The 11,050-nt window shown below is 42.6% G+C and overlaps 2 long non-coding RNA genes across 2 annotated transcripts; one reads left to right on the forward strand and one right to left on the reverse strand.

The window, feature by feature from the left end:
* The first annotated feature begins 7,137 nt into the window (after window positions 1-7,137).
* LOC132451144 (uncharacterized) lies at window positions 7,138-9,711 on the forward strand. The gene is made up of 3 exons (XR_009523978.1): window positions 7,138-7,287; window positions 7,999-8,076; window positions 8,223-9,711. It is a non-coding gene; the product is annotated as an uncharacterized LOC132451144 (long non-coding RNA).
* LOC132451147 (uncharacterized) lies at window positions 8,197-10,182 on the reverse strand. The gene is made up of 2 exons (XR_009523979.1): window positions 8,421-10,182; window positions 8,197-8,360 (listed from the first exon to the last, which is right to left on the reverse strand). It is a non-coding gene; the product is annotated as an uncharacterized LOC132451147 (long non-coding RNA).
* Window positions 10,183-11,050: the final 868 nt, after the last annotated feature.

Below are 11,050 nucleotides of genomic sequence, written 5' to 3' on the forward strand. Positions count from 1 at the left end.
TTTAAAAGAATGCAAAACAAGTTAAGAAAAAAAAAAAAAAAACTTTATTAAAATTAATAATTGGAAACTTCCATTTTACATTTCTGAATGCCAGACAGCAATAGTACAAGCAACATGTAGCTAGTTCAGCAGCAGAGAATCGCTGTCTAAATGCAGCAAACCAAAGTGCAGACACTACGTACAATAAACAACACACAAACAATAAAGATCCCAAACCCGTTAACCCCACTTAACCTAACAGAAACAAATTGACAAAAGGCAATAAACCCCTTTTTCCCAACCGGCATCACGAATACCCAGACTCCCCAGGGGTAGGAGTCGCCACAATATTTACCATCTGAAAATTCCGTTAGGAAACCCCGCATTTTCCAAAGGGTCGAAATGCGCATGTGCACCGTAGTTGGCCCAGCCTCAGACAGAGTCTGACTTAAACCTGTGTGTCTTGCTAACAAAGACACTACAGTGAGCCCAACTCTTGACCCAAAACTCAATATTGTTGGTTGGACTAAATTGCATTGCACAGTTGACATGAATACTTAATGTTTTATATTCATTTTACTCAGAAATCATAATGAGACCAACAATTTTAAGTTTTCGTTTTTACAGTGTAGAGGGTACCAGAGGAACAGAGGTAGAGGTGAGTGGAATTGGCAAACACCATTACCGTCGCCGAGGTTTTCATGCTGGTGGGTCATTTGTTTCATGTGTGAGGGTGTGTTTAAAGGGGACTTATTATACCACCAGGTGTGAGTGTGATTAGCCTTACAAGCCGTTTCGAAAATCTGCCTAATATGACATCACTAGTGGGTGTGTCCACCTAGATCTGTGCTGGATAGATCTATCTACCAGCCTACCCAGTGGACTGAAGTAAACATTGCTCATCTATCCAGCACAGATCTAGGTGGACACACCCACTAGTGATGTCATATTAGGCCGATTTTCGAAACGGCTTGTAAGGCTAATCACACTCACACCTGGTGGTATAATAAGTCCCCTTTAAATAAAGCAATTTTTCGGAGTTGTGCGGTATATGGTGGACAAGAGTTTAAAATTCCTCTGAACCTCGGCTCCCGCCACAACATGTTGACTGTTAATTGTGCTGACTGTTAATTGTGCATTACAGTTCAGTGTGGTTTTAAAGTGTGATGATTCAAAACAATGATATTCATTTTACTGGAATGGCTTATCTACTTTCTTTCTAAAACCTGGCAATTAAAGGGGACATATTATGAAAACAACACTTTTCCTGGGTTTTGAGGTGTTGTTATGGTCTCTGGTGCTCCCAAACGTATACAATCTTTGAAATAAGTGCATGATTTTTGGAGTGAGATATGCATTTCTGAAAGTACCCCGCCTACAGTTACCAAACGAGCGAGTCAGTTTCGGCGCAGACTCCGACATAAGAAGCAGGCACATTTGAATATTACCACCCACTTCCCCATCCCCCTCCCATTAGAGCATAAATACGATTTTCAGGACCAGCGGACGGGCGCTGAGCGGAAATGTTCTCGAATTTCAGAAGGAGGGGAGATTCCATACAAAAATTTCTAATTTGTCCGTTTGCCATGTGACTGCCTGGCAGGGAGTGCTGCGGGGCTGCCGTACTTCTGCCGGAGCTCCCCCGCCGGAGCTGCCGGACTGCCGCCGGAACTCCCCTATGAAAACCCAAGACTGCCAAAATCCAGCACAAGATTGCCGAGGTTTAAACAAAAATCTGCACGGAATCCGCACGGTTTCAACAAAAATCTGCGCGGTTTAAACAAATTTTTGAACGGAGTCCGCCTGTTTCAACAAAAATCTGCGTGGTTTAGCCCTTAAACCGCCCGAAAGAACTGCACGGTTTAAGAATGTCTTTAAACGATTAAACTCTCTAAGCTGCGTCTGTTTATAGGCTCTTTATAGGCTGTTGATATGCAAAATGAGCCCCTCCCTCTGTTTTGCTTGGCCACTAAGTTTGAGGTTTTGTAACCAATCAATGAACAGAAATGCCAGCCCAAAGTAATGCAATGACGAGAGCTGCAGTGCCTGCCATATCACGCCGTGTGTGCCATGTGTGCAATTCAATTCAATTTTATTTGTATAGCCCTTAATCACCATTACAGTCTCAAAGGGCTTAACAAGCCAAATATTTATTACACCCCCCTGACCCAGAAGAAGAAACTCCCTTAAATCAGCAAGGAAGAAATCTTGAGAAGAAAAACATAGTAGGGGATCCCTCCTTCAAGGGATGGCCAATAGTGCAATGGGTGCCATAATTGACATACATGTAAATACAGTAAAAACATGTTAAATTGATGATGGGGTGCTGGCCTGTTAACCATGAGGAGAGTACAGGAATCCAGTCGCAGTCAACGCAACACGCTAGAACTGACAGAATAGTGAATTAGAAAGGAAAAAGTAGCGGAAATCTATGCTTCTACATATTTAGTAACTGCATTGACAAAAGCTAGAACAAACACACAGCGGTCTTCGCATCGCATCTGTACCGTTTTCGCACCCCTATGTTCCAAACACAAGGCTGCAGAGGTGCGTTTTAAGCTCCAAGCACCACAGAGTCAGCTTCCCTGCTCACCTGTGGCAGCCTATTCCATAGGAAGGGGGCTCGATGAATTACAATAATCCAGTAAATGCGTGAATCAGTTTCTCTGCATCTGCTGCAGATAACATTGGTCTGATTTTTGCAATGATTCTCACATGGAAAAATGCAATTCTATTTATACTTCTAACATGTTGGTCAAGAACAGCAGAGGTTCTTACAGGACACAAAGATTTCTGACGGATTGATGACCATTGTATATTATATAGATATAGAGTTCCGGGAGTCCGCAAACAGCAACAATCACTGCTCCTCCATGCTGCGGTTCACTCTGAGAGCTTATTTGTATGCAATGGGCAGCAGCTCATTTGCATTTAAAGCTACAGACACTGTCGTGCTCTTGTTGAAAGTAGCTCGAAACGGGTTGCTTTTAACTCATTTGATGAGTCTCTGCCCTCCTCTGGCTCCGGGCGCTGAAAAAATGACCAAGTAGGCGTGGCCTATGTGACGTCTTAGCTGCGGCTGCCGCGTCTGTCTTAAAGATGCTGCCTTCTGTGGTTGGGGTAGATATTACAGCTTGTATGTTTGATCCTGCTCCCTTGTGGCTGTGTGGGGGTAATGCAGCTTGTGTGTTCGATCCTGCTTCCTAGTGGCTGGTGGATTTAATGATTCGTTTCCGTGACCCAGTTCGCGTGATTCAGTTTGCCACGAGGAGTCGTTCGCGAATCGTTCCTTCGTTCAGTCGAGTTTCCGGTAGCACTAACTCCACTGAGTCTGACTGACCCACTTGAGAACCGTGCAATGGGGTCCATTCCATGATGCGATTTACCGCTACCGGAAACCAGGCTGAACGAGCATAGGATTCGTGAACGACTCCTCCCAGTTCAGTCGAGTTTCCGGTGAATCGATTCACCGGAAACCCGACTGAAAAGTGGAGGAGTCGTTCGCGATTCACCCTAGTTTCCGGTAACGGTGAATCGCATCATGGAATGCACGCCATTGCACGGTTCTCAGCTGAGTCAGTCAGACTCAGTGGAGTTAGTGCGAGTTTCCGGTGAATCGAATGGTGAACGATGTTGTATATTGATGTGACTCGGACACATGCGCTGCTTAGAATCAAAACACATCTTGTTCACTTGTTGCCCGCCATTATACCAGTACATGCCATTACGTCCTGACGTCATACCACCTGAACTACGGAAAAACACACAATACATTACATCCCCTTTCTTAAGATGCTTTGTTTTGCTTTCGTTTTAAATGAAACTGACACAAAATAATGCCTCACTTCTTTGTTGTCGTTATGATACGTAACATAAAACAATGCCTTGCGGTAAAACTTTTTCTTCACAGTTTAACACCATTCAAATACACTTGTATTGTATTCTACAGCGTATCTAACAATACCAACAACAAACTGCATTATGTTACACTCATGCATTAATAAATCTACAACATTCTTTTTATTTATTTAAATTTTTTCATTATCACTCAGTAACACAACCTGTGTGACAGCATCAATCTGCTTGAGTTCGAAGGTATGTCTAGTCTCTGTATCTGGCTGGAATCTTGACTTGTCTCCCAGACCTTGTGTGATGTAATTGTAACTGTGCTTGCTTGTCCATCATGAGAGTCAGTGTCCTGATTGACCTCTGTGTCGTTGCCTTCTGTGTCAGACCCAGTGTGTGCCGTTTCAGTGTGTGTGTATGTGGAAATGTCCTGCATCTCTGCAGGTGGAAATTCCCTCTCGCCTGTCTTCAGTAGATGCTTTCTGTTCCTCCTGTAGACTCGTCCATCTTGTGTGCGAACTATGAAGGATCTTGGTAGCTGATGTCTTTTCACAACCACAGCTGGCTGCCATGTATCTCCTTTCTGTATCCTGACATTTTCACCTGTTCGTAGATCTGGCAACTTTTGTGTTTGTCTGTCAAAGTAGCTCTTTTGCTTCATTTGTCTGCACTTCAGATTGTCTTGAACTTGAGCTCTATTTTCAGGAGTCAATAGAGTTGTTGATGCTGGAAGTTTGGACTTTAGATGACGTCCCATTAACAGCTGTGCAGGAGATAATCCTATACCCTCCATCGGTGTGTTGCGGTATTCGAGCAAAGCAATGTATGGATCGCCATTGCCGCTCTGTGCCTTTTTGAGCATGTTTTTTACTGTTTGTACAGTTCTTTCTGCCTGACCATTAGACTGAGCATGTCCTGGACTGGAAGTAACATGTTCAAATTCCCAACTCTCAGAAAACCCTCTGAATTCACCACTGGCATATTGTGGACCATTGTCAGAGACTACGGAAACTGGGATTCCGTGCCTAGCGAATGTCGACTTCATAGCAGTGATGACACCTCGGCAGGTTGTGTCACACAACTTGGTGATCTCTGGATATTTTGAATAGTAATCTACGCAGAGCAAATACTCTACACCATTGTAGTGAAAGAGATGTGCCAATCTTCTCCCATGGTCTTCCTGGCAGTGTGTGGGGAAGTTGAGGTTCTTTGGGATTGCTGTTTTTGTTTACATTGCATACAGCACATTGAGACACAACGCCCTCTATCTCAGTTGACATGCCTGGCCAGTAGAGAATATCCCTAGCTCTCTCTTTACATTTCACTATGCCAAGATGTGACTCATGGATTTTGTTAAGCATTTCCTGTCTCATCTGGTTTGGCACAATGAGTTTTTCAGCATTGAACAACAGTCCTGATGCATAGCTGATTTCCTCTTTGAATGTCCAGTATGTTTTCATTTATTTTGGAACATCATCGCTTTCTTTTGGCCATCCTGTCAATGTGATGTCTCGTAGCATTTGTATTTCCGGATAATCCGTTGTTGCTTTTCTGAACATGATTAATTTATTTTCTGAGATGGGTGGTTGTGATGTAACCCAGTTGACTTCCAACTCCTCTCCTAGCAAATCTCATTTTTGCTCTTTTAGGAAAGCACGGCTCAGAGTGTCAGCGATGTACAGCTCTTTCCCTGGCTTATAGGTAACTTTGAGCGTGTACCTCTGTAGTCTGAGAAGCATCCTTTGCAATCTCATGGGAGCTTGGTGGAGTGGCTTTTTGAAGATACTCTCAAGTGGTTTGTGACTCTCAACTTTAATGTCTCTGCCATATAAATACTGGTGGAATTTCTCACACTCATAAACTATGGCAAGTAATTCCTTTTCAATTTGCGCATATCTGCGCTGACAGTCAGTAAGCGCTCGTGATCCATACGCTACAGGCCTTCCATCTTGCAACATTACAGCTCCTATGCCTTCTGAACTGGCATCCACAGACAATATCACAGGTGCTTTCACATCATAGAACTTGAGTGTTGGTGCATTGGTATCCAACTTCTTCAATTGTTCATAGCTTTGCTTTTGCTCCTCTTCCCAATGCCATGCCGTGTCATTCTCTAGCAGCTTTCTCAGTGGAGCGCTGACCTCAGACAGGTATGGGAATGAACTTTGCAAGATATTGTATCATGTCCATGAATCTCATCAGCTCCTGTTTGTCTTGTGGTGGTGGTAGCTGAACCACAGCTCTCACTTTTTCATCATCTGCTTTCAGCCCATCAGTGCTGAGTACATGACCTATGTACTTCATCTCTGTAGTTCTGATTTTACATTTGTTTCTGTTCAATTTCAAGTTGTACTCCCTTGCTCTCTCCAAGACCTTTATCAATCTCTGATCATGTTCCTCGATTGTGTCACCCCATACAAGCAAATCATCGATAATGTTGACTACTCCTTCCAGGCCTTCAATCATTTGTGCCACGGATCTCTGGAACACCTCAGATGCAGAAGAGATTCCAAAGGGTAGACGGAGGAACCGATATCTCCCTATAGGAGCAGGGGCGGACTGGGGGAAAAAAGTGGCCCGGGAGTTTCTGTCAGACCGGCCCACTCAATACACGGCGCGCGGCCCACTAAGTACACGCTACGTTGCCCACTCAATGGATCGCGCGTATCGAACAGTCAGTGGCCTTCTGGGAAAAATACCCATACACTTAACATTATTTTGGATGATTACAAAGAAATTACATCATATATGTATGTTTGTTTTTTAATAACATTTGGATCCACCAATTTGCCTGGATGGACACATGGAATAAAATGATTATTGGCTATTGTAACACTCCAAGGTAGGTATAGTTTGCTAGATGAATATGCTTAACTCTTGGCTAGTATCAGATGGTTATACAAGTATAACTACAAAGCCTTAAGGAATGAATGTCAGCAGAGAAAGACCACACAATAAAGAAACTGGAATCAGAGGGTAGAATTAGCATGAACAATATATTAGAAATGAACAGAACAGAACATACGATGGGGTGTGAACATCAGTGGTATCAGTAGTGTTGCATGCTGGGTGTGTGATTGTTTGTGTGTGTAGGGGTGCTGAAGGTGCATAACAAAACAGTAAGTTACATAACGACGTTCCCGAAATTCAGCCGTGGTGCAGAGTTATAGCCACTCCGAGCCAGTCGCACATTGAGCTTCCCCCAAATGCGCTGTTTTGGTGGCTGTAGCTATAATGCAAATGAGGAGGAGCGAGGCGGGTCAAGGAGGAGGGTGGGGGTGTGGCCCTGAGCAGCTTGCAGCCACGGTACCAGAGCTATAGAGAGAGAGAGTTGCGACACTTCCATTGGACTCCGTTGTAGCGCCTACTTCCGGGGTATGGAGCCTCGAATAGTTCCAAACAACCATTTTACGGCGTAGGAGACCGTTCATTTCCATTGCTGGCCGCCGAGTAACTTCTGAGGTAAATTGATTAAATAGCTACCTCTTTTGAATTGTCAACTGTCTATATTGTATCAGAGGCCCTTTATGATGCATATACTGATCTTTATTTGTAAATGCACAGCATAATTATATATATAATGTTTTTGTTTTATTTCTTTCTTATTGCTTATGTTTATTTATTTATTTATTTATCTTTTTCCACAATGTCTTGTTTTTTAAAAAATTGTATGATGACTATATGCTCTGTAAGGTGACCTTGGGTGTTTTGAAAGGCGCCTCTAAATTAAATGTATTATTATTATTATTATTATATTTTTATCGTGGTAGACGACCGATTGCCTGCTAGTTTGTTAGCTCGACTTCACCATCTCTGAAGGTATCTCCAGGGGTACATTGATTAAATAGCTACCTCCTTTGAATTGTCAACTGTCTATATTGTATCAGGACCTTTTATGATGCATATACTGATATTTATTTGTATATGCACAGCGTAATTATATATATTTATATCTTGGTAGACGACCGATTGCCTGCTAGTTTGTTAGCTCGAATGCACAATGTGATGGTATCTACACCAACAATTACAAAGTTCAGTACTAGTGAATCTAACTTTTATTTAGTTTGTTATTTATGTTGGATTACTAGGATAATTTAGGTTGATTTAAGGACGGGTTTTATGATGCGATAGCTAGTAGAAATAACAGTGTTTGTTTAATTATATCCTGGAAAGGGTGATGTTCAGCACATGAAGCCCTACAGATGCCGCCGATTCAACAATGCTGATTATGATGGGCGGTCAATTTAACCTGTATGGCTTTTTCGTTTTAACTTCTTGTTGACTGAATTGTTTCTCTTTCTTAGTGCCAAATTGATTATCTTTCTTAGTGCCAAATTGATTATTTTTTGTTTTGCAATAGCCCTCTCTGCTCTCCTCATTAATTTTTCCTTTTCTAGTTGCCTTATTAGGTCCTCCACAGTCGCCCCATCAGTCCCTGGCAGTCTGGTCCCTGGAGCAGCTGGCCCTGGCAAAAGTTATACCTTCACTGTTGACCCCTGACTGACTGGCCCTCGGCACACAAATCCCTGGATCACCTGCCCATGGATCACCTGCCCATGGATCACCTGCCCCTGGATCACCTGCCCCTGGATCACCTGCCCCTGGATCACCTGCCCCTGGATCACCTGCCCCTGGCAATGTAACCTCTTGATTGCTCTCTCCGTCTCCTGTGATGTCCTTTTCAACGCTCTTGAAATCCACCTCAATTTCTCCCTCAATCTCTGTAACAATTACAAGGTAATGTTGCTGTTATATGTATTTTGCCTTTGCATTTGCAACTACTGTCATCTCCAATGTAATAAAATGAATTAAAGCAAAACATTTCTGTAATGTGAATTAAATCATCTGCCACAATCAGAAACCAATACAATTTATAAATGGATCTACCGGCAATTGTTAATTGGGTAGAAATGTGTCGATTATCTACATTGTGTGCAAATCCTCAGAGAATCCGTGCCTTCTGGTTGTTTTTTAAACTGAATGTACAAATATGAATTATGTAATCTCATTAGGAGTGTAGTCTATCCTTGAATTACATGAAATGGGGAATATTGTTAGCTGCATGGATCATACCGAAGTTTAATTTGGTGCAATATGTGTGGTCCGTTGCACTTGGTTCCGGAGGCACCCTCACAGAAGGGGGTTTCCTCCTCTTCGGTTTAGGGCGATGGATGAAAACTGTTGGGCCTGCATCGGGCCTCAACTTCAACATCCTATCTACTTTTGTGGCTTTGAATCAAAGTGTACCTGTAGGTAGGCTTGTAAGATCAGTTTCCATTGCACTTCAAATATCATTGGAAAGTCATAATTCTCTACACTTAGAATTATTATGCCCTTTGAAATGCTAGCAAGTGATCTGAACATTACGTTACATCGTTTTTGATTGTTGCTGACTGTCAATAAGTTTTGACGGCTGACCATTGCCATCCATTTCTCCCTGCGCTCTTGGTCCTTGGGGAAGCCGTACATGTGATAACCCTTCTCGGACCGATTGGGGCATCCAAATGCTGCACAGCCAACCATGGTATGACCATTTATCTATAAAATGTTAGTTGTAACCAATGAACCATGACACCATTGAAGATCACAGAGCGGGTAACAACTGTTCCTCAACCACTTATGCCCCGACTTTTGAGAATAGGTTAGAGGTCAGAGTTCATGACCAAACGAGGATCCTCCCTCCTAAACCCATTTTGAATTTGCTCAGGGCTATTCTAAGTATTGTAACGGCATAAAGTATAGTATATTTGCAACGTTATATGTTAATGGTTTGCCCTAAGTATATAGTGTTCCCTGCTGTGTCCATTGTTGAATCTGTTCACACAATCGCAATCACTTGTTCTTGTCACACTAATTGTTTAATAAAAAAAATTACAATTTCATTCATCCAAGCGTAATGAGTTGTTATTCTTTAATATATTTGATACTTTGTGTGGCTTATATCTTTAAATGATCATGGTAGAACATCTTGAATACTTTGATTTCAACACAGATGTAAGGTAAAAGTTAAGGTTAGGCCAGTATGCTAACACGAACGTGAAGCTTTCCCTCCAAAACTTAAAAACGTATCTAAGTAATAGTACTTATAGATAGCTTTCAGTTGCCCCCCTACCGCTCTAAATGTAAAACTGACATTTACAAATATGCAATAATGCAATAACAGTCAGACAAATACTTGAATGTGATTTTTTCATACATATTTACCATTTAATATTGAAATCTCTGCTGTCGTCCCATAGAATAACATTGAAATCGCGGCGTGTTTGGAACTATTGAGGCTTACATGAACCACGTGACAACCACGTGACCACCCTGTCGGCGAGATCATAGCGTGTCGCAACTCTCTCTCTCTATAGCTCTGCACGGTACCATTCGCTCTGTTTACAGTGGATGTATCGCAATGGCGAGGCTCACACAGCCTTTAGCCGTGTTCTGTAAATATTCTAGAACACATGGGAGTCCTGGAGCTCTATATCAAAATATTATCATATAGCCTACATAGATATCTATATCATATAATATTATAACGGCCAAAAGATGTGTGAGCCGATATTATGAATCTCAAACGACCGCGTTGGGTTCTCCAACGTTCCTGGTTCTTCAACGTCCTCATCAATGTGAAGTAGACTGAACCACGACAAGGAGGAGAAAGGGATCGTTGCCGGGCAGCGCTTAGGCACCTCCGCCTCCGGCGGTGGTCCCTCAGCGGGTCTCAAGCTGGAGACATTCGCCGCAAACAATCCCTTTCTCCTCATGGGTTGAGCGCATGCGTAGAACTGGGTGCCGCGTTGCGTGTATGTATGCAAATCCAAATTCTCTACCTCAATCCGCACAGCTGAGAACACTTCGGCTGTGTAAGAACCAATTTAGAGGTGTTTATTAATAAGGTGGAGATCTTTTCTTACTTTGGACTTCCGAAGTCTGTAAAACACATATTAGAAGACACTTAAAAAAAAATCGAAAAATAGTCACCATGAGTGTGAAGACCGATTGCGAGTAGCAGTATAAAAGTCAGTCAGTGCGATTGCGATTGCGATTGTGATTAGATAGGTATAGCTCTTGGAGAAAATTACGCTTGTGCCGCTGTGATAACCATTGTAGGGCTGATGCGATGATGGGCGTGGGCCGGTACATAATAGTATTTTGGGCCCGGTATTCCCGATGGCCAGTCCGCCCCTGTATAGGAGTGTTGAATGTGCACAACTTGGAACTTTCTTCGTCCAGT

Source organism: Gadus macrocephalus, chromosome 2 (assembly GCF_031168955.1).
Source record: "Gadus macrocephalus chromosome 2, ASM3116895v1".
Taxonomy (NCBI): Eukaryota; Metazoa; Chordata; class Actinopteri; order Gadiformes; family Gadidae; genus Gadus; species Gadus macrocephalus.